The sequence below is a fragment of the Nomascus leucogenys genome, chromosome 3, assembly GCF_006542625.1.
Source record: "Nomascus leucogenys isolate Asia chromosome 3, Asia_NLE_v1, whole genome shotgun sequence".
Classification (NCBI taxonomy): Eukaryota; Metazoa; Chordata; class Mammalia; order Primates; family Hylobatidae; genus Nomascus; species Nomascus leucogenys.
The window spans coordinates 154,657,260-154,680,309 of record NC_044383.1 but is presented as its reverse complement, the minus strand read 5'-3'; positions in this window follow the sequence as shown (position 1 = coordinate 154,680,309).

Below are 23,050 nucleotides of genomic sequence, written 5' to 3'. Positions count from 1 at the left end.
TACTATACTGCATGTGATAGCTCATTCCTTCTGACTGTATTTTTGTACGCCTTAACCACCTCCCCTTCATCTTCCTCTCCACCATTCCACCCCAGCATCTGGCATCCACCATCCTGCTCTCAACATCCACAAGACCCACTTTTTTAGCTCCCATATATGAATGAGAACATGCAATATTTGTCTTTCTGTGTCGTGCTTATTTTACATAACAAAATGATCTTCAGATCTATCCATCCTGCTGCACATGACAGGATTTAATTCCTTTTTATGGCTGACTAGTATTCCACTGTGTACATATATAATATTTTCTTTGTCCTTTCACCTATTGATGAACACTTAGGTTGATTTGATGTCTTGGCTATTGTGAGTAGTGTTGTAATAAACATGAGAGGGCCGATGTCTCTTTGATATACTGATTTCCTTTCTGTCAGCTGGATACCCAGCAGTAAGATTGCTGGACCATACCAAACGTAGTTCTAGTTTAGTTTTTTGAGGAACCCCCATACTGTTTTCCCTAGTGGGTGTACTACTTTACACCCCTACCAACAGTGTATGAGTGTTCCTTTTTTTCCACCTTCTCATCAGCATTTGCTATTTTTTGTCTTTGTGATAATTCTAAATGAGGTCAGATAATATCTTCTTGTAGTTTTGAATTGCATTTCCATAATGACTAGTGATGTTGAGCCTTTTTTCATGTAAGTGTTGGCCATTCTTTTGAGAAATGTCTATTAGGTCTTTTGCCCAGTTTTTAATTGGGTTGTTTGAGTTTCTCATATATTCTGGTTACTAATCCCTTGTTGGATGGGTAGTCTGCAAATATTTTCTCCCATTCTGTGGGTTGTCTCTTCACTTTGTTGATAGTTTCCTTTGCTGTGTAGAAGCTTTCTGGTTAGATATAATACTATTTTTCTATTTTTGTTATAGTTGTCTGTAATGTTGAGGTCTTACCAAAAAATCTTAACCCAGATCAATGTCCTGGAATGTTTCTCCTTATTATTTTTTAGTAGTAGTTCTATCATTTTGGGTCTTGCATTGAAGTCTTTAATCCATTTTGATTTGATGTATGTATATGGTAAAAGGGGGGGGTCTCGATTCATTTTTTTCTGCATGTCTAACTTTCCCGGCAGTATTTATCAAAGAGACTGTCCATTCCCCAATGTATGTTCTTGATGTCTTTGCCAAAAATGAGTTCGCTGTAAGTGCATGGATTTATTTCTGAATTCATCATTTTATTCCATTGGTCCACATGTCTGTTTTAGTGTCGGTACCGTGCTGTTCTGGTTAGTATAGATTTGTAACAAAATTTGAAATCAGGCAGTGTGATGTCTTCAGCTTTGTTCTTTTTTCTCAGGATAGCTTTAGCTATTTGGAGTCTTTTGTGGTTTCCTACACTTTTAGGAATGCTTTTTTCTGTTTCTGTGAAGAACGTCATTGGTATTTTGCTAGAGATTACATTGAATCTATTGATCACTTTGGGTGATTTACAGTATTCATTCTTCTAATCCATGAGCATAGGATATCTTTCCATTTGTGTCTGTGTACCCCCTTCTTCTCTTTCATCAGTGTTTTATAGTTTTCCTTTTAGAGATCTTTTACTTCTTTGGTTAAACGTATTCCTAGGTATGTCTTTGTACCTACTGTAAATGAGATTGCTTTCTTGATTTCCTTTTGAGATTGATCTTTGTTAATGTATATAAATGCTACTGATTTTTGTATGATCATTTTTTATTCTGAAACTTTATTAAGTTAATTTATTGGTTCTGATTTGTGTGTGTGTGTGTGTGTGTGTGTGTGTGTGTGTGTGTGTGTGTAGTCTTTAGGTTTCTCTAACTGCAAACAAGGATAATCTGATGTCTTCCTTTTCCAGTGTGGATACACTTACTTTCTTTCTCTTGTCTAATTGTTCTGGCCGGGACTTTGAGTACTATATTGAATAAAAGTGGTGAAAATGGACATCCTTGCCTTGCTCCGATCTTAGTCAAAAGCCTTTCCATTTTTCCTTTAGTTTGATATTAAATGTGGGTGTGTCATATATGGACTTCCTTGTGTTGAAGTACATTCCTTCTATACCTTATTTGTTGAGAGTTTTTTTAAAAATCAAGAATGGATGTTGAATTTTATTAAATACCTTTCAACATCTATTGAAATGATCCTATGGTTTTTGTCCTCAATTCTGTTGATGTGCTATGTCATGCATATTGATTGGCACATGTTGAACCATCCTTCCATCCCTGGAATGAATCCCACTTTATTACAGTGAATGATCTTTTTAATGTGTTGTTAAATTCAGTTTGCTAGTATTTTGTTGAGAATTTTTGCATCCATGTGTATTAGGGTTATTGGCCTATAGTGTGTGTGTGTGTGTGTTCTTGTCTGATTCTGGCATCAGGGTAATGCTGGCCTTATAGAATGAGTTTGAAAGCATTTCCTTCTCTTCAGTTTTTTGAAATAGTTTGAGTAGAATTAGTATTACTTCCTATTTAAGTGTTTGACGAATTGAGCAGTGAATCCATCAAGTCTTGAGGTTTTTTTTTTTTTTTTTTTGATGGGAGATTTTTCATTAGTGCTTTAATGCTATTACTTACTATTGGTGATTTCTTCATGGTTCAATATTTGTGGGTTGTATGTGGGTAGAAATTTATTCACTTCTTACCATTGTTTTCCAATTTGTTGGCATGTAGTTGTTTAGTTTCTAATTATCTTTAGAATTTCTGTGGAATAAATTGTGATGTTTCCTTTTTTATCTCTGCTTTTATTTATTTGGGTTTCTCTCTTTTTCACTGGGTCTGGCTAAGGGTGTTGATTTTGTATATCTTTTCAAAAAACCAACATTTTGTTTTGTTGATATTTTGTATTTTTTAGTTTCAATTTTATTTATTTCTCTTCTGTACTTCATTATATCTTTCTTTCTATTAATTTTGCTTTTGGTTTATTCTTACTTTTCTAGTTCCTGCAGTGCATTGTTAAGTTGTTTCTTTGAAGTCTTTCTACTTTTCTGATATAGATATTTATTGCTATGAAGTTCCCTCTTGAAAGTATCTCATAGCTTTTGATGTGGTGTATTTCCACTTTTGTTTTAATAAATTTTGTAATTTCTTTCTTAATTTCCTTATTGATCCATTAGTCATTCATGAGCATGTTGTTTAATTTCCACATATTTGTACAGTTTTGAAAGTTCCTGTTATTGATTTCTAGCTTTATTCCTTGTGGTCAGAAAAGATACTTGATATGATTTCAATTGTTTTAAATTTCCTGAGACTTGTTTTATTGCCTAACATGTGGTCTATCCTGAAGAATGTTCCATATGCTGAGGAGAAGAATATAAGTTCTGCAGCAATTGGATAAAATATTCTGTAATAGTCTGTTAGGTCCACTTGATCTAGAGTGTAATTTAACTCCAGTGTTTCTTCATTGGTTTTCTGCCTGGATTTGTCCCCTGTTGAAAGTGGGTGTTGAACTATCCTACTATTATTATATTGCAATCTATGTCTCCCTTTAGTTCTATTGGTATTTGCTTTATATATTTGCATGCTGTGGTGTTGAGTGCTTATTTATTTATTTCCTCTTGCTGAATTGATAAATTCCATTTATCATAATTTTCTTTGTCTCTTTCTACAGTTTTTGACTTAGATCTATTTTATCTGATATGAGTATAGTTACTCCTGCCCTTTTTTTGGTTTGCATTTGCATGAAATATCTTTTTTATTCTTTCACTCACAGTCAATGTGTGACTTTATATATATAATGAGTTTCTTGCAGGCAGCACATAGTTGATTCTTCTTTTGAAAAAAAGTCATTCAGCCACTCTGTGTCTTTGAATTGGATATTATTCCATTTACATTCAATCTTATTATTCATAGGTAAGGACTTTCAACTACCATTTTGTTACTTGTTTTCTAGTTGTTTTGTAACTCTTCTTTTCCTTTCTTCCTTTTTTTTCTGCCTTCCTTTGTGGTTAAGTGGTTTCTTCTGGTTGTATGTTTTAATTCATTGAATTTTATTTTTAGTGTACCTATTATAGGCTTTGGCTTTGTGGTTACCATGATTCTTACAAAAAGCATTCTATAATTATAAATAGTTATTTAAAATTTATACCAACTTAACTTTGATCACAAATGAAAAGAAAGAAATAACCAGGAAAACCTGTATACATTAACTCCCTTCTCCCACTACATTTTAAATCTTGATGTCACAATTTGTATTCTTAATATTGTCAGTTTCTTATTGTTGTATTAATTTTTACTTCAATTGCTTTTCCTTTTAGTCTTCTTAGTAAATACACAAATGGTTTACACACCATGATTACCATATTAGTGTAGCAGTCACATTAGCATTATTTTCCTTCAGTTTTAAAAACCCCCTCTAGCATTTCCTATAGAACATGTTTGGTAGCAATAAATTTTCTCAGCTTTTGTTTTTCTGGTCAAGTTTTTATCTCCCCTTCATTTTTAAAGAGCATATTTGCTGGTGTAGTATTCCTGGTTGGCAGTATTTCTTCTTCAGCACTCTGAATATATTGTCTCATTCCCTTCCTACCTGTAAAGTTTCTGCTAAAAAGTCTGCTGCTAGGCATATTGGATCTTCCTTATATGCCATTTCCTACTCTTCTCTCACACTTCTCTCACTTTCAAGAGCTTATCTTTGTTTTTGACCTTGGAGTGTACTTGTAGCATGTTTTGGAGTATTTTTAATTTGGTGGAACCTGACTGGTGACTTTTGACCTTCCTATACCTGGATATTCATATCTTTCTCCAGATATGGAAAGTTTTCTATTGTTATTAATAATTAATAATGATAATTTTAAGACAGGATCTCACTGTTGCCTAGGCTGGAGTACAGTGGAGAGATCCTGGCTTACTGCAGCCTTACTCTCCCAGGTTCAAGGGATCTTTCCACCTCAGCTTCCCGAATAGCTGGAAGTACAGGCATAAACTGTCATGCCTGGCTAATTTTTTAAAAAGTTATTGGAGATACAAGAACTCACTTGTGTTGTCTAAGGTGGCCTCAAACTCCCGGGCTTAAGTGATTTTCCTGCCTCAGCCTTGCAAAGTCTTGGGATTATAGTCATGAGTGACTGCACCAGCCGTACGTTTTTGCATAAGGTTTCTACCCTTTTTTATTTTCAGTTTTCTCTTTATCTTCAATAACCTGAATATTTGATTTTTGCATGTCATCCCATAGAACCTATAAAGCTTTCTTCATTCCTTTTCACCTTTTCCTTCTCTTTTCTTTCCTTTTTTTTCCTCAAACTGTTAGTCTTCAAGCCCACCGATTCTTTCTTCTCTTTGGTCAATTTCTGTTATTGATACTGTTTATTTCATTTCTCGTATTATTCATTGTTATTTTCTGCACAGGATTTCTGTTTGATTTTTCCTAAAATTTATTTCAATCTCTCTGTTAAATTTCGCTGATAAATTTCTGAATTAATACTTTGTGTTTTCTTGAAGTTCATTGAACTTTCTTAAAACTACTATTTTTACTTAATTGTCTGAGAGATTACACATCTCCATCATTTTAGGGTTGATCTCTGGCAACTTAATCTGTCAGTTTGGTGAAGTCACATTTTTCCGAATGTCCTTAATGCTTATGTATATGTGGTAATGTCAGCACATTGAAAGATTACGTATATATTTTAGTCTTCACAGTCTATCTTTGTTTGAGCCTGTCCTTCTTCTAAGTAGAAGTATATTCTAAGTAGATTGACTGTTGAGTTCCCTGAGCCTGTGACCATTGCAGCCATATTTGCACTAGAAGACACTCTAAGTCTAGGCTTGCTGCAAGTGTCGTAAAGACTCTGAGGTTGACATGGCTTCCCACCTGAGATTAACTTGGGGAAGACCCAGGGAAGGTACTTGGGCTGTGTGGGAGTGCTGGCCAGAAAGCTGAGTCCAGAAGGCTGTGTCAATGGCCCAGATGGATGTGCCACCCAACAGGTCTCTGCAGAGTTGGGCTGGGTTCCCAAGTGCAGCAAGAGTGGCTGAAATTGAGACTGGGTCCCCTAGAAATCTACTGTTGGAAGAAGGCTTATGGGTCTTTCACATTGGCTCAGGTGGGTATATATCTCCCAGGCAGTTCTTGCACAGATAAAATCATTCCATAACTGCAGCAGAAGGGGCTGGAGCTGGGACTGAGCCCCTTTGGAATCTGCTGTGGCACAGAGGTTGGAGAGCCTGATCTTGGTTTAGAGTGATGCATGTTGCCTAGCAAGTTCCTGCATCAATGAGATAGTTCACCAACTATAGCAGGAGGGGCCAGAGCTGAGCCTGGGCCCCCTGAGGATCTGCTGTGGAATGCAAGCTGGAGAGTCTGGTCTCATTGCCCCAGAAGGGTGCAAATCTCCCTGCAGGTCTCAGTATAGATGGGATAGTTCTCTGATTGTAGTAGAAGGGGCCAGAGCTGAGACCGGGTCACCTAAGGATCTGCTGTGGGAGAGAGGTTGGCAATCCTATCAGGCAGTCTCAGACACCTGGGCTATAGATGGGTGAATCTCTCTCTGGGTCCTTGTGCAAGCAGCTCTGAGCTGGCACCTCAGCGTGGGGACCCTGGGACTGAACCATAGGGAAACTGTCAGGTTCACCACTGAGACTGATGTTAGCAGGCAGATGAGCCCTTCTGCCAAGGCCCTAGTGTGTGTGATTCCTTCCAGATCCCTTGGCAGGTGGTTTGGATTGCAGCCTCAAGGCCAAAATGGGGCTGTAGCCAAACCCCTTGGAAGACTGAGTCATTTCTGGGTTTGAGCCTGGGAGCAAGCTCAGCAGACCAGCAACACGAGTGCGGGTCTGAACTCTTAAAATGACCCTCCACAGTGTTGGGCTCCGAACTCCTACCTGAATCCTGAGGTTCCAGCAGAGACTTGACTGTGGATGCATGCAGAATTCTTATTGTTGTGGGAGGATATGAGCTAGTTACCTTCTATTTTGCCTTATTGGTGACATCACCTACTTAATATTGTAAAGATGGTAATACTGCCTCACAGTAATCCACAGATTCAGTACAATTGCTATCAAATTCTGATGTTTGGGTGGTTTTCGGCAGTATTAGAAAAAATAATACTCAGATTCATATGTAATTACGATGTCTTCTAAAAATTCAAAACAAGATTGAAAAAGAAGAACAAAGTTGGATAATTTACATTTCTTGATTTCAAAACTTACTACAAAGCTACAGTAATCAAATAGTGTAGCATGGACATACAGATAAACATATAGACCAGTGGAGCATAACTGAGAGTCCAGAAAGAAACACATATATGTATAATGAATTGATTTCAACAGAGTCTTAAGACCATTGAATGAGGAAAGAGCAGGCTCTTCCACAGGTGGCCCTGGGACAACTGGATCTCTACATACAAAAGAAAGAAATGGTTCCTACCTCACATTATATACACAAAAATTGGTGACCTACTGTAAGGGCTAATACTATAAAACTCTTAGATAAAACATAGGGGTAAATTTTCAAGACCTTAGATTTAGCAATGTATTCTTAGATATGCCACTGAAAGCATGAGCAACAACAAACAAAACTAGATAAATTGGTCTCTATTAAAATAAAATTAAAACCTTTTGTGTAATCTCATAAGTAAGCTATTTACTTATGAAAGTAAAAAGATGTATGACTCAATGGGATGAATATTTGCAAATTATACATTTTATAAGTGTCTAGTGTCTCAACAATTAAAAGACAAAGAACTCAACTCAAAAATAGTCAGTGGATTTGAATAGACATTTCCCCAAAGAAGTTATATAAACGGCCAAAAATAACATGAAAAAACCCTCGACCTCATCAATCATTAGGAAAATGAAAATGGTAACCACATTGGGGTGCCACCTGCCACTCACTGGGATGGTGATAATAATAATTAAAAAGGGAAGTATCAGTGAGAAATTGGAACCCCCATATATCACTGTTGGTGGGAATGTAAAATGGTGCAAGCTGCCCTGGAAAACAGCTTCACATTTCCTCAAAAAGTTAAGTGTGGAATTACCACATGATCCCAAAGTTTCACTCTTAGGGATATATAGCCAAAATAATTGAAAATAGATCTACAGACATAGTTTCATACCTGCATGTCCATAGCAGCATTATTCACAGTAGCCCAAACATGTAAACAACCCAAATGTTCATCCATGGATAAATGGCTAAGCACGATGTGACATGTACATACAGCAACATTTTGCTCATCTGTAAAAAGTAATTCAATACTGATACAGCTACAACATGGATAATCCCCTAAAACATTGTGCGAAGTGAAAGAAGCCAAACACAAAGGTGACAATAGATACGATTCTGTTTATATGAAATATACAGAAAATGTAAATCCATAGAGACAGAATGCTGATTGGCATTAGCTGGGGCTGGGGGCAGGGGAAAATGAGGGTGACTGCTAATTGGGTGCAAGATTTTCTTCTGGGGTAATGAATATGCTTGGTGATAGTTTAACAACATTGTGAATGTACTAAGTGCCATTGAATTGCATACTTTAAAATTGTTAATTTCATATTATGTGAATTTCACCTTAATAAGAAAAAAAGAGGCTGGTGTGGTGGCTCATGCCTGTAATCCCAGCACTTTGGGGAGCCAAGTTGGGTGGATCACCTGAGGTCAGGAGTTTGAGACCAGCCTGTCCAACATGGTGAAACACCATGTCTACTAAAAATACAAAAAAATTAGTCAGGTCTGGTGGCAGATGCCTGTAATCCCAGCTACTCAGGAGGCTGAGGCAGGATAATTGCTTGAACTCGGGAGGTGGAGGTTGCAGTGAGCCAAGATTGCGCCACTGCATTCCAGACTGGGCGACGGAGTGAGACTCCATCTCAAAAAAAAAAAAAAAAAAAAAAGAAAGAAAAAAATGGGAAGAAATCGTAACTATAGTAAACACTCAGTAAATGAAATTGTCAGACTAATAAACTGACCTTAAGACATTTTTTTTCTTTGAGCAAAGGCCTAAGTCTTTAAGCCTAAACATGTATCATCTTATACATATAAAATTAACAATTTCTGAGAACCTAGTGTACAGAACAGTGACTACATCTCATACTAATATATAATGTATTGAATACTTACAATTTGCTGAGGGCAGATCTTGTATTCTCACCACATGCATGCACACGCACACAGTAACTATGTAAGGTGATGAACACATTAAGCAGCTGGACTGGGGTCCACATCTCACAGTGTATACGTATATCGAACCATCACACTGTACACCTTGAATGCAAACAATTTTCATTTACCAATGGATATGGTTTGGATCTGTGTCCCCACCCAAATCTCATGTCGAATTGTAATCCTCAGTGTTGGAGGTGGGGCCTGGTGAGAGGTGAATGGGTCATGGGGGTGGAGCCCTCATGAATGGGTTAGTGCCAGCCCCTGGGTGCTGTTTTTGTGATAGTGAGTTCTCGTGAGATCTGGTTGTTTAAAAGTGTGTGACACCTCCCTTTCCCTCCTTCCTCCTCCTCCAGCCATGTACCATGTGCTGGCTTCCCCTTCGCCTTCTGTCGTAATTGTAAGTTTCCTGAGGCCTCCCAGGAAGCTGAGCAGGATCATGCTTCCTGCAGAGCCTGCAGAACCGTGAGCCAATGCAACCTCTTCTTTATAAACTACCCAGTCTCAAGCATTTCTTTATAGCAGTGTGAGATCAGCCTCAACACCAACTATCCCTCAACACAGCTGAGAAACCAAGGTAAGCATGTGGACCACGGCAGACCCGGCCGTGAGGAGTCCTGAGTCTCCCTGCTCCCCCAGGTCCACCTGCTCTCACGCCTGCTGCTCTCCAGTGGTGACGCGGACGTGGAGGGAAGAATACACTCTGGAGTGGGGCATCCGTGTGTGATGTCAGCTTCACCACGCCAGCCACACTGTAACTTATGTTCACTGAGCCTCACCGCTCCCATCTCTAAGATGGGAACACACTGTCTGCCTCCCTGAGTTTCCACGAGGTCAAATGAGGCTGTGTATTTAATGCACACGTGTGCACGGCACAGTTTCCCACACGTATGTGTTCTTTTCCCTCCACTCTGCTTTTGTGCACAGACAAGTTTCAAGAGGCAGAGGAGAAGCAGTGGCGGGAGGCCTGCGCTGGAGGCGGAAGAGTGCAGGTGGCTGCCTGAGTCTGCTGCCTCTGTTTGCGAAGGAAGCGCTAGAAAAGTAGCTAAGGAGAAAACTGTAGGCTGAGGATCTTCATTCTGAGTGATGTTGGACCTCCTGTGGCCTCCCCTAAATTTTCCCAGGGCCCCCTCTGCTAGGCCCTCTGCGGTTCCCATCGGGGGTCTGCGCCGTGTGACTAAAGGTATCAACTCGTCACATTCTTAGGGGGATTCTCCACCCGCTGCCAGGCTCCCCGAATGCTCCTTACTGGATTATTATATACTCAGTGCCTTTTGTTTTTCTGGCTGGTGATTCCATTGCTTTCGTTGTTTCTTGAAGGGGTCATGATCTTAAAATTTCTAAAAACTGTTGTATTGGACAGAACGTTTCTTGACATACCATAGCGCTTCGTGTGTGTATGTGTGTGTACGTATATTCAGTGACTGAAGCCTGTGTGTCCAGCCCTGAGATAGATGCTACATGCCCATTACATTTTTAAATCATTCCTGTGTTCACTACCTATTTCTGGGTCTCACATGAGGAAGCTGGGGCTCAGAATCGTGGAGGCCCTGTCTGAGGTCCCTCAGCCCGTGCCCGGCTGTGACAGCACAGGGATTCTGGACCTCACAGCCCACAGGGATTCTGGACCTCACAGCCCACAGGGATTCTGGACCTCACAGCCCACAGGGATTCTGCACCTCACAGCCCACAGGGATTCTGGACCTCACAGCCCACAGGGATTCTGGACCTCACAGCCCACAGGGATTCTGGACCTCACAGCCCACAGGGATTCTGGACCTCACAGCCCACAGGGATTCTGGACCTCACAGCCCACAGGGATTCTGGACCTCACAGCCCACAGGGATTCTGGACCTCACAGCTCACAGGGATTCTGGACCTTGCCCTGGGTGCTGTGCTGTGTGTCTCATCCAATAGCGCAGACCAGATGGTGCTGAGGACGTTCTGCTGGAGAGCAAGCTCAGGGGCATCTGGAGTTTTCTTATGAGGAATTCCACCGCCTTGCCAGTTTGGATTTTGGGAAGCTGCTCTTTCCTGCCAGAGTGATCATGCTTTCTTTTGATGAGGAATGAGGGTGGGAACTTCCAAGCTGGCCTTTGGGATGGATGGTGTTGTTGGCTGGGGCTCCTGGGCTGTGTCCAGAGGGCTGTTTGATGGCTTCACCATCTGCCCGTCTCCTTCCTGGCCTCTCAGGAGCGGAGTGGGGCTTCGTGGCTTCACTGGAGGAGAACGTGCTTGCCCCACCTGGAATCCTGGCATGTCTAAACGTTAGTGCATCTTATACCACCCAAAGCTTAGCTCGGTTCAATTGTCGCCTGGATAGGTAATGATTATACAACCTCTGTGTACCTGGGGAGGCTGATGGCACGAGGGTAGGACTCCTGCCCAAGGTAGGGATGTGTAAATTCCAGCATGTCCGCTGCCTGGCTTTCAGGTGCCTCCGGGTTCCCATGTGTGGAGTGAGTATGCCCATTTCAGCACCTGATTGAGTGTTTTGATGCCAGAATGACGGGACATGGGTGAAGCTCTTTGCAGATTCCCTGACACATAATATGCAGTCAGTGAAATTTCATTATTATTTTTTATTTGCAGAGAAGTATGTTATTGACCTCACATTTGAGGAAATGTGAAGCTTTTTGGGAGCGTGTATTGGGTTGAGGCTGGTGAGCACAGGGGGCCATGTCCCTCAGTCTGGCTCAGCCATTGACTGCCTGCGTGTCCCTGGGAAAGTGACTAGCTTCCCCTGAGCTTCAATTTCCTCATCTGTGATACGGCAGAAATAACATATTCCTCACGGGGCTATTGTAAGAATTAAATTAATGAATAGAAGAAACAAAATGGCTAATTTGAGGTGTTTTGAAGTAGCTATTAGATGAATAATAAAATGGCTAGCGGGAGCTAGAGGGTGGGCAGAGGGGTTTGGGGGTGGGAGCTGTGCATAGCGCCCCCCTTGGAGAGGGCGATGGAGAGTGGGGGCAGGAAAGCACCCACCCAGGGGAGAGTTGCATTGAAGACACAAGGCAGGGTCCAGCTATGGGGAGTTGGAAAAATGCTTCCCAGAGGAATGGGAACCAACACAGAGTCACGTGTGCCGGGAGCTTGGGCCCTACTCACGCTTGCCCGTAACTCAGTCCATCAACCGTGTATAGAGCCTGGGATCTCAGCCTGCAGGTAATGAGCAGGTAAAGATGCTTCCCTCAGAAGAAGTGATGGTGCAGGAGGAAGAGATGGCTGCACTGACCGGGCTGTCTATGGGGACTTCTACCCCTGGTGTCCCCTCTCACCAGCATCGGGAGGCAGGTCTGGTGCAACCTGCCCCAGGGTGATTCTAAGGGTGGAGATGAGCAGTATTTACCAGACCCCCAAGACGGCTCCAAGGGGAGCAGAGGCCACATGCTTGGCCTCATGGCTTTGCAGTTGCATAGGGTCAGCACACTCACAGGGAATGCCGAAATAATCCGTGGGATCTTGAAGGGGAAAACTGTCTCCTTGAGACATGTCGCAGCCCAACATCTGCACCCCTGAGGCTGAGAGGAAAAGAGCAGAGGACACATGTTCTCGACGTGGCATGAAAGCAAAGGTCTTGGTTGTAATTCTGGAACATGGGCGTCTCCAAGAAATACTCAGGAATATTCACCTGCCCTAAAGCATTTCCCTCAAAGAGAGAGAGCAGACGTGCGAAGGTGATTGACCGTTCATGGACAGAACTTTCTGTGCTTACATGCTTTCAACATGTGATTTACCTCAGCATCAGCAAAGCTACAAGCAGAGGAAAGGCACATTGATTCTGCCCCAAATCAAAAGATGTCAAAAGCAGAATACGTGGTCATTTTCATCTTGACCATCACATTGTCATGTTTCTGTGTGTGTGTACAGAAGTACTTGTGAAGGTTCATGTAAACCTGCTTATGAGGAAAATTGTAGACTCAGATTACAAGCATCTTTGCACATCACATGTACTCCAGAAATACATACAATCATTGATCACCAATAAAAAAAATTTAAGCCAGGCATGGTGGTTCACATGGTGGCACTTTGGGAGGCCAAGGCAGGAGGACTGCTTGAGTCCAGCAGTTGTAGACCAGGCTGGGCAACATAGTGAGACCCTGTCTCTACACAAAATTTAAAAAGTAATTAGCCAGGCATGGTGGTGAGCACCTGTAGTCCCAGCTACTTGAGAGTCTGAAGCAGGAGGATTGCTTGAGTCTGAGAGGTCAAAGCTTCTGTGAGCCATGATTGCACCACTGCATTCCAGCCTGTGTGACAGAGAGAGACTCTATTTCGTAAAAACAAAATTAAAAAAAAATTTGTATAGAATTTCTAAAATAATTAAAAATAAGCAAGAAGAGTCAGGAGCAAAGATCAACAGACACTCAGTTTTCTTGTGAAACAACTTTGCATAGACGATGTATTATCAGTTGTAGTCGCTTATTCACAAGTGGAACTCACAAATAGCCTTTTATACTGTAGCCTCTTTGTTGCTTGCTTTTTAACTTTTATTTTAGGTTCAGGGATTCAAGTGCAGATTCATACGGGTTAATTGTATGTCACATGGGTTTGATGTACTGATTACTTAGTCACCCTGGTAATGGGCATAGCACCTGATACGTAGTTTTTTGATTCTCACCCTCCTCTCATGATCCCCTTCAAGTAGGCTTCAGTGTGTGTTGTTCACCTCTATGTGTCCATGTGTTCTCATTATTTAGCTCCCACTTATAAGTGAGAACCTATGGTATTTGGTTTTCTGTTCCTGTGTTAGTTTGCTAAGGATAGTGGCCTCCAGCTCCAACCTGCTGCTGTAGAAGACATGCCCTCGTACTTCGCTATGGCTGCGTGGAATTCCGTGGTGTGTGTGCACCATGTTTTCTTCAGCGTCGTATTCCATGGTGTGTGTGAACATTTTCTTTAGCGTTGTATTCCGTGGTGCCTGTGCACCACGTTTTCTTTAGCGTCGTATTCCATGGTGTGTGTGCACCACATTTTCTTTAGCGTCGTATTCCATGGTGTGTGTGCACCATGTTTTCTTTAGCGTCGTATTCCATGGTGTGTGTGCACCACATTTTCTTTAGCGTCGTATTCCATGGTGTGTGTGCACCACGTTTTCTTTAGCGTCTTATTCCATGGTGTGTGTGAACATTTTCTTTAGCGTCATATTCCATGGTGTGTGTGCACCACATTTTCTTTAGCGTCATATTCCATGGTGTGTGTGTACCACGTTTTCCTTAGCGTCATATTCCATGGTGTGTGCACCACGTTTTCTTTAGCGTCGTATTCCATGGTGTGTGTGCACCACATTTTCTTTAGCGTCGTATTCCATGGTGTGTGTGCACCACATTTTCTTTAGCATCATATTCCATGGTGTGTGTGCACCACGTTTTTTTTTTCCATGGTGTGTGTGCACCACGTTTTCTTTAGCGTCGTATTCTATGGTGTGCGTGCACCACGTTTTCTTTAGCGTAGTATTCTATGGTGTGTGTGCACCACGTTTTCTTTAGCATTGTATTCCATGGTGTGTGTGCACCACATTTTCTTTATCCAGTCCACCGGTGATGGGCATTTAGGTTGATTCCATGTTTGCTATTGTGAACAGTGCTGCAATGAACACATGGGTACATGTGTCTTTCTGGTAGAATAATTTATATTCCTTTGGGTATATACCCAGTAATGGGATTGCTGGGTTGAATGGTTAAGTTCTTTGAGAAACCACTAAATTGCTTTCCGTAACATCTGAACTAAGTTACATTCCCACCTGCGGTATGTACATGTTCTCTTCTCTCTGCAACTGTACCAGCACCTGTTATTTTTTGGCTTTTTAAAAATAGCCATCCTGCCTCATGTGAGTCAACTCAAGGTAGATTAAAGGCTTAAATGTAAAACCTAAAGCTATAAAAACCCTGGAATATAACCTAGGAAATACCATTCTGCACAAAGGCCCTGGCAAATATTTCATGACAAAGATGCCAAAAGCAATTCCAACAAAAACAAAAATTGACAATGGGACATAATTAAACTAAAGAGCTTCTGCACGACAAAACAAACTATCAACCAAGTAGACAGACAACCTACAGAATGGGAGAAAATTTTTGCAGACCACATCTGATAAAGGTCTAATATTCAGAATCTATATAAAACTTCAACTTATAAGCTAAAAGTAACCCCATTAAAAAATGGGCAAAGGCCATGAACAGACACTTTTCAAAAGAAGACATACATATGGCCAACAAACATGAAAAAAAGTTCAACATCACTGATCATTAGAGAAATGCAAATCAAAACCACAGTGAGATACCATAACCTCTTTATGATAAAAACTTTCACTACACTTTCAGCAGGAATAAAGCTAGGCCACGGGTGTTTGGAAAGGATACATTCCAGGCCTTGGTAGCGTGCACGGCACTTTCCCCTTGCCTTAGGCAGTCAGACCTCTTGAGGCCCCTGTCTCTTGCCAGACCTAGGGAGAGGTGGGAGGAGCACAGACAGGAGACTCTAAGAAGGAACAAAAGGTGGGACCCTTGGAGAATTTGCTTAGGATAAACCAGTGTGGGGTGGGTGAGCTCAACCATCACAAAGGTAACTCCCATGCAATAATCTCTGAATGGGATGCTGAAGAGTTTAAGAAACACCCAAATCTTAAAATGTCCTGGGTGTAACTTTCCAATGGAATGCACTTTCAAAACTTAAATATGCTCCATTATAGCCGACTCGGGAAAAAAACAAAACAAAACAAAACTGTGTTACTGGAAAAAGGATTGCCTGCCCTAGGGCTGAGGGCTGGGGGGAGGCGGAGAGTGAGGGTCCGAGCCCAGCTGCAGGGGAGAGGGCTTCCCATAAGGCCCATGAGCATCTGTGTGGGAGTGCTCTCTGCGGCCTGGATGATCATGGTTTCATGTTGATGAAAGTATGATAATTATAGCCTTGATAATAATACAATTAGTTTCCTTGTGTTTATTCTCTAACCACGAAGAAAACTTTCATTGGGCTTTGTCTTAAAGCAGAGCATTGGACCTGAGCTTGAGGTCAAGTCATTTTTTTTTGGAGGTGACCCCAGGAAGCTGGACCCTGGGAGCCGGAAACCTACAAGAGAGATTTAAAGTGTACATTATTGAGTTGGTTACTGCTGTGGGCAACTGAAGCTCAATTTTCCCAGAATCCTGTTGAGGAACCTGGAAGAAATGTTCATCTGAAGGAGTCTGAGGCATTTATTCATCAGCTCACCTCCCACTCCCTCACTCTCCATGCCTTTAATTGCCCATAATTCTGGGCTGCCTCCACTTGTAGGTTTAGAAAATATGAGAAACACAGTGTTTACTTGAGGTAGGATGCCGTCAAGAGTGATAGGAATGTCCATTGTCACTGTAGCTCACACCAGAGCTGGTCGAAAAAGACACAGTCCAGGGAACTAAGAGTGTCTGTGATAGGCAGACTCTCCTGGAAAGGGAGACAGCTCTGATGGGGGCTCCAACCTGAGTCAGGGCAGAGAACATTTGTGCATCTACATCCTGGTTTCCAAGCAGTTCTCCTCCAAGAGTGGCTGGTGCTCAGCAAAGACCTCTGAGTGGACATCTAGGACTACAATGATGTGATCAGGCGCTGAGAATGTTCTCTGGTCTCTAAGCTGTGTTTCTCCCACTTTCATCCAAAAGAGCTAGAATCGACTGCACCTAAGTTAGAAGAGTCTTCTGAGAGGTTCACCATTGTGAATTCAAGGTGGCATCTCCTATCATGGATTGAAATTCCCTGGAGAGCACAGAATCTGTTTTGGCAAAAAGATTACCCAGTTGTTGGAAGGGGCTCTGCGTGATTTGTTGAGGAACACTGACCACCAGAATAAGGGAACAGGAATTGATTACAGGCAGCAAGAATGGCATTGGAATGGGTGTCTGTGCAGCTCCTGCCACCTTTCCAGCTGTGCACAGCTCCTTTTGCGTCTGTACTCCTCTCCTCTCCTTTGGAACAGTGTCCTTCTTGCAATTCTTCAGCATTTCTTCATTGGGAGAGTCCATAGGTTCCCCACCGGGATGAGCTAGGGGAGAGATCTCTTTACCTCCTGCTTCTCTTTGCATGGAAGCCAACAAAAGTCGGATTTGAGGAGAGACTGTTCTGCCTGGAGATAAGAATGTTAACGGCACCTTAGGAGAGTGCGTTTCCCAGGGACTGCTGAGCACAGATGCTGAGAACTGGAGTTGTAGAAAAGGGGCAGAGGAGAGGTTAGGGAGGTCCCTATGCACCACCTGCCCTGAAGAATGTTAATCATGAAAGACAGAGGAAATACAGAGGGGGCTTGGGGAAGCAAAGGCATAAAGCCCATTATACAGGAAGATGGGGAGATGGGAAGAGGAGTGGGCAGAGGAGAATTCAAAGGAGCAGAAGGTGGAAAGAGAGGGAGAGAAACAAGGGAAGCTGGGAAGAGGAGTGGACAGAGGAGAATTCAAAGGAGTGGAAGGTGGAAAGAGAGGGAGAAAAACACTCCTCTGATTCTGAGGGCATGATCAAGGGTTTGGTCACCAGGGTTCAGTTTTAGGAAAAACAGACATGTCATCTTCTGAAGCTGCTGCTGAGGAGAGAATTGGGGTCCAAGGGCAGAGGGAACTCATTGAAAGGAAGAAGTAGGCACTGGAAGGACCTTCCAGATGCACCAAGAGCAGTGACTTCAGTCCACTTGGGGCACATCTTCCAGCCGAGAAAAGGAGGCGTCCCAACGTGCAGCCATGATTATCTCCTCCTAGGATTACACAGATCATGATTACCTCCTCCCGGGGTTAGGTGGAGCCATGAGTATATCCTCTAGGAGTATAGCAGGCAATGATTCTCTCCTCCTAAGATTACACACATCATGGTTATCTCCTCCCAGGATCACACGGGGCCATGATTATCCCCCCAGGATCACACGGGACCATGATTATCCCCCCCAGGATCACACGGGGCCACGATTATCCCCCCAGGATCACACGGGCCAGATTATCCCCCAGGATCACACGGGGCCACGATTATCCCCCCAGGATCACACGGGGCCGTGATTATCCCCCCAGGATCACAGGGGCCACGATTATCCCCCCAGGATCACAGGGGCCACGATTATCCCCCCAGGATCACACGGGACCACGATTATCCCCCCAGGATCACACGGGGCCAGATTATCCCCCCAGGATCACACGGGGCCACGATTATCCCCCCAGGATCACACGGGACCACGATTATCCCCCCAGGATCACACGGGGCCACGATTATCCCCCCAGGATCACACGGGGCCACGATTATCCCCCCAGGATCACACGGGGCCACGATTATCCCCCCCAGGATCACACGGGGCCACTATTATCCCCCCAGGATCACACGGGGCCACGATTATCCCCCCAGGATCACACGGGGCCACGATTATCCCCCCAGGATCACACGGGACCACGATTATCCCCCCCAGGATCACACGGGGCCACGATTATCCCCCCAGGATCACACGGGGCCACGATTATCCCCCCAGGATCACACGGGGCCATGATTATCTCCTCCTAGTTTTATACAGGGTTGGGGCAGGGTCAATGTCAGAAATAAAAATGGAGCAAAAGGGGTTTTCCAGCCAGGCCTTCAAAACTAATAGGAAATTTGATACCAGAGATCATCAGAGTCATTGGTTTAGAATCTTTGTAACTTTTCTCTCTCAATATCCTATTTGTTTATTGTGTTTAACAGTAAAATGATGTAAAGAAAAATTGCTATCAAAATATATTCCAGATGAAATGAAATTATATTTGAAGCATCAGTCAAATATAAAAAGAAAAACGACTTATCTCGCTACTTTATGTTCTTACTTAACTCTAACAACAAATGAGCTGGTGCAGGTCAGTGGAATTACCGTCTTCTGCAAGCGAAGGCCCTAAGAGGAGGCGTAGAGGCTGAGTGAACGGTGTAAGGTCTTAAAGCAAGTCAGTGAGGGGCCAGGATCCTTAACTTTGGTCCCTGACTCTTAGGCAGCTGTTACAACCTTCCTTAAAAACTCATTCATGCACGAATGAAAGTGAACGCTTGTACAAGGCAGGCACTATCATGTAATGAGAGGCACAGTGTTGGGACACGTGCCCTAGGTCTGTGTGACTCCAAATCATTCAGCTCTCTGGAAACTCAGTTTTCTCATCTGTGCAGCAGGTCTGCAGAGACAGGGTGAGAATTTCAGGAGGCCCACGGTGGGTGACCAGTGGGATGGCTTTTCTGCCCTCCCTTCACTGAATTCCTCTTGGTATGCTCACAACTCCACACTGACTGTTATCGGGGCCACGCTGGGGTTTTAGAGACCATACCTACCGTTTTATGGCCAGAAGGAGAAATTTTTGAGTTATTTTAGGTCCATTTTAGTTATAGCCACTTTTGTGTAGCTTTTTTTGAGTTTTGGTTTCTCTTATAGTTTAATATGCTGCAAGTTTTACACATTTTAATAAATTAAGTTATGCAGTATCAAACTTTTCATAATGTTCTGCATATTTTCTTTTAGTTTTAAAATTGAAATAGCCTTCAACATTTTAAATCCAGAATTCTTGTTCAGGAAAAGCTCCAAACCCAGAAATAGCTATTACATTTTGTGCCAACACATGAAATAAAAATATTTCTTTGAAAAAAAATAGCAAATCATTTGTGGTTCTCTTGATGGCTAGTAAGAATATGTCTAGCTTTTACTTGATTATGAAATGGAAAATGGCAACACTTACCTTAAATAAGTAATATACATTTTGCCAGACACTAAGATCCCAAATTTCCCAGAAAAGCTCGATAACGATGACCCAAGGCAGGAAGAACTCAGATTCCTACGGTTGGGCTGCTTTTGGCTGCACACAGGGCTCCCACAGGCATGTCTGGCGCGATGCTGAGGTCCACTGATGGGGGAGAGGGAACTGCCCGGGGGAAGCACCCGGAGCTGCAGGGCTTTGTTTGGGGCTGGTGCAAATCAGGGCCCTGGAGACATTGGGCAGGACCAGAGCATTCATGTCTGAGCTTCAGGGCTTGGGAAGCTGGAGATGGGGCAGCCCCAGGCTTGATGCTCAGCCTGTCCTAGGAAGCCTTGCTGTGGGTGTGGGAGGGTGGTGTTGAGTATTATGAAGGTGGATGAATCCCACAGTGAGGGAGTAACTGCATGTGGCCTTAGAAAATATTTTGAAGTCAAATAATCATGAAAATGTATTAATTCACTCATTCACTCACTCAACCCTTCTGCCATATTTTGTTCATGCCTGTGGCATCCCAGAGACTCTCTAGGTAGGAGGGGGCTGTGGTGTTGACATTGCAGGCTAAGGCCCTGCCTGGTGGCTCTGAGGCTCACGGGTCCTGAGGAGTGAGGATGTGAATAGAGCAGGGACGAATTCAGGGCTCAGGATTTGGTACTTTCTCCAGAAACTCTTTTACAGAGAAGTATTCCAACATTTGGCAAACAACGACAACATTCGACAACCACAAGGGAAGGCCACACAGGAGCGCGGTGCTCAGGCTTGGGGGCGTAACAAGTCCCACAGAGCTGCTTTTATTAACAATAAGGAATTTCGCACCCCCGTGTTTGCCCATGAGAAGCAGAATATTGTCTGATGTGCTGAGTATCACACCCATATTTTGATCCTCTTAACTAATTATTTGAATAATGAAGCACAGAAAACGAAAAGAGTAAATAAATTCCACCTTGCAAAAAATACAATTTTGCAGTTTACAAAGTGTTCCAGTGAAGGTATGCAATCCCAAATCAACTCCTGCACCCCTGTGCTCCCTAGCCCAGGAGCTGATGCTCTACCCAGCACGCCCCACCCGCGGCTCAGCTGCCATTGTGACTGTCTCTTTGCCCTTGGTGATGAGTGCAGCGCCTGCCTTTCTGTGTCAGCTACGCTGAAGTGTCCAGTAGGATTTCTGCGAGAGGGAAATATGCAAAACCCCACTGATGTCTATTCCCAGTGATCGAGAATGAAAAAGGCTCACTGTTCCAGGAGGTTGCACAAGTTTTTCTGTCACCTTAATTGATGTATGTCTAGTGTAACATTTCCAATGGCCAAAAAGTACGGGAAACATTGCACTTTCTTCATTCTAGCCCAACAATGTATACCATGTGCTACTGTGAAACAGAACCTCTGTGAAAGGACTCCTGGCTGGGCATGGTAGCTCATGTCTATAATCCCAGCACTTTGGGAGGCTGAGGCGGGTGGATCACCTGAGGTTAGGAGTTCAAGACCAGCCTGACTAATATGGTGAAACGCAGTCTCTACTAAAAATACAAAAATTAGCCAGGTGTGGTGGTGCATGCCTGTTATCCCAGCTACTTAGGAGGCTGAGACAGGAGAATTATTTGAACCTGGGAGGCAGAGGTTGCAGTGAGCTGAGATGGCAGCACTGCCCTCCAGCCTGGGTGACACAATGAGACTCCATCTCCAAAAAACAAAACAAAACAAAACAAAAACCTCTGTGAAAGGACTCCTAAGCAGGTGCTCAAGGAAAACAAGCTCGCCCCTTACCTTGCAGCTGCCGGGTGAGTCAGCGACTCACGCCATCGTCTGAGCCTCTGGTTTAAAAGCTGAGGTTTACCGTAAATTATGACATCACCACAGTCCATGTGGTTTTGATATTTACAAGTAAAATTCTCAAAATGTGAGCTTCCTTGGTGTCATGCTTTGCTGTCGCTGGGGACCCTTGTGGGTAGCACTGCAGGGAACAGCTGCAAACCTACTGCTCACCTGTCTCCAGACTGAGCTGTCAGTCTTCCTCCGGCATTCTCCCTCCCTCCCCTCCCATCCAGCCAGTCTCCAAGGCCTCCGGGGACACCGGGGCTCAGTTTCCTTCCCTCCAACCCCATGGCCACTCTGCAGCTTGGGCCAGAGGCAGTGGGCTTCCCGCTCCCCGGCCTGCTTCCCTCCATTCTCTACCGGCAGCTAGAGGGATCCTCTGAAAACAAAGATCCGAGTGTGCTTCTCACCTCCTCAAAACCCTTCCTTCAAAATCTCATGTGACTCAGAGAGTACCCACAGCGGCCCCGACACCCCGGTAGCACCTCCTCACTCGCTATTGCTGGAGGCAGCCTCACCAGCAGGCCTCGTTCATCTCCCTGAGCGTCCAGAGACCCCCCTTGCCCCACGCTGTCTGCTCTGGATGGTGGAGGCTCTCCCCTCCCGAGAGCTCTCCTCTGGGTGGACGTCGGGCAGCTGCGGGAGGCACCAGGCACATGCTGTCCACGGCTGGTGGCCTACTGGGGACAGAGATGGGGGACAGGGGGACGGGGGGACAGGAACGGGGGACGGGGGACGGGGGCAGGGGACAGGGGACAGCCTGCCGGCAGCTTTGCGGTCATCTGCAGGGTTTACATTTGCTCGACTCTTTTTACTTTTTAAATCTTTTTTAAGTGCATGGCTTTGTTGGGGTCACAATTATTTGAATAAACAATCGTTCAGTTAGTTTAGTTTTATCCAGTTGTTACCTATCAGTGGATATGTGATCGAATACAAGCTTATACAAGGAGAATTTCCTCTTTGCTACTGTGTTAACAGTATTTCTTCTACTTATAAATAGATTAATCCAGTAAAATGTAGAGAGTTTGGAGAGAGAGCTGAAACTAGCGTCTGCTGAGTGTTGAACTTGAACACGCTCTTATTTGGTGGCCGCTTTTAAACAACTCCAGAAATTTAATAAATTACTCTGGATAAAAGGTTGCTTCCTGTTTCTAAGGAGCTGTCCCTCTTTAGATCAACATTTAAACTTACATTAAGATGTATACTTCTTCGGGTAATTTAAAGTTGAGCTGAGATTCTCCTCTGGATAAGCACGAACACCAGGTTGGAATGGCTTTTCTCTGCTCTTGGTTCTGTTCACCTTTTGCCACACTGGAGAGTTTGTTCTTGTGACTGTCCATGAGTAACTTGTCTGCTTTCAGAGGTTTTAGCTAAATTTCTCTTCATAAATTCATTCTAGCAAATTTATTATGCAAATGGTA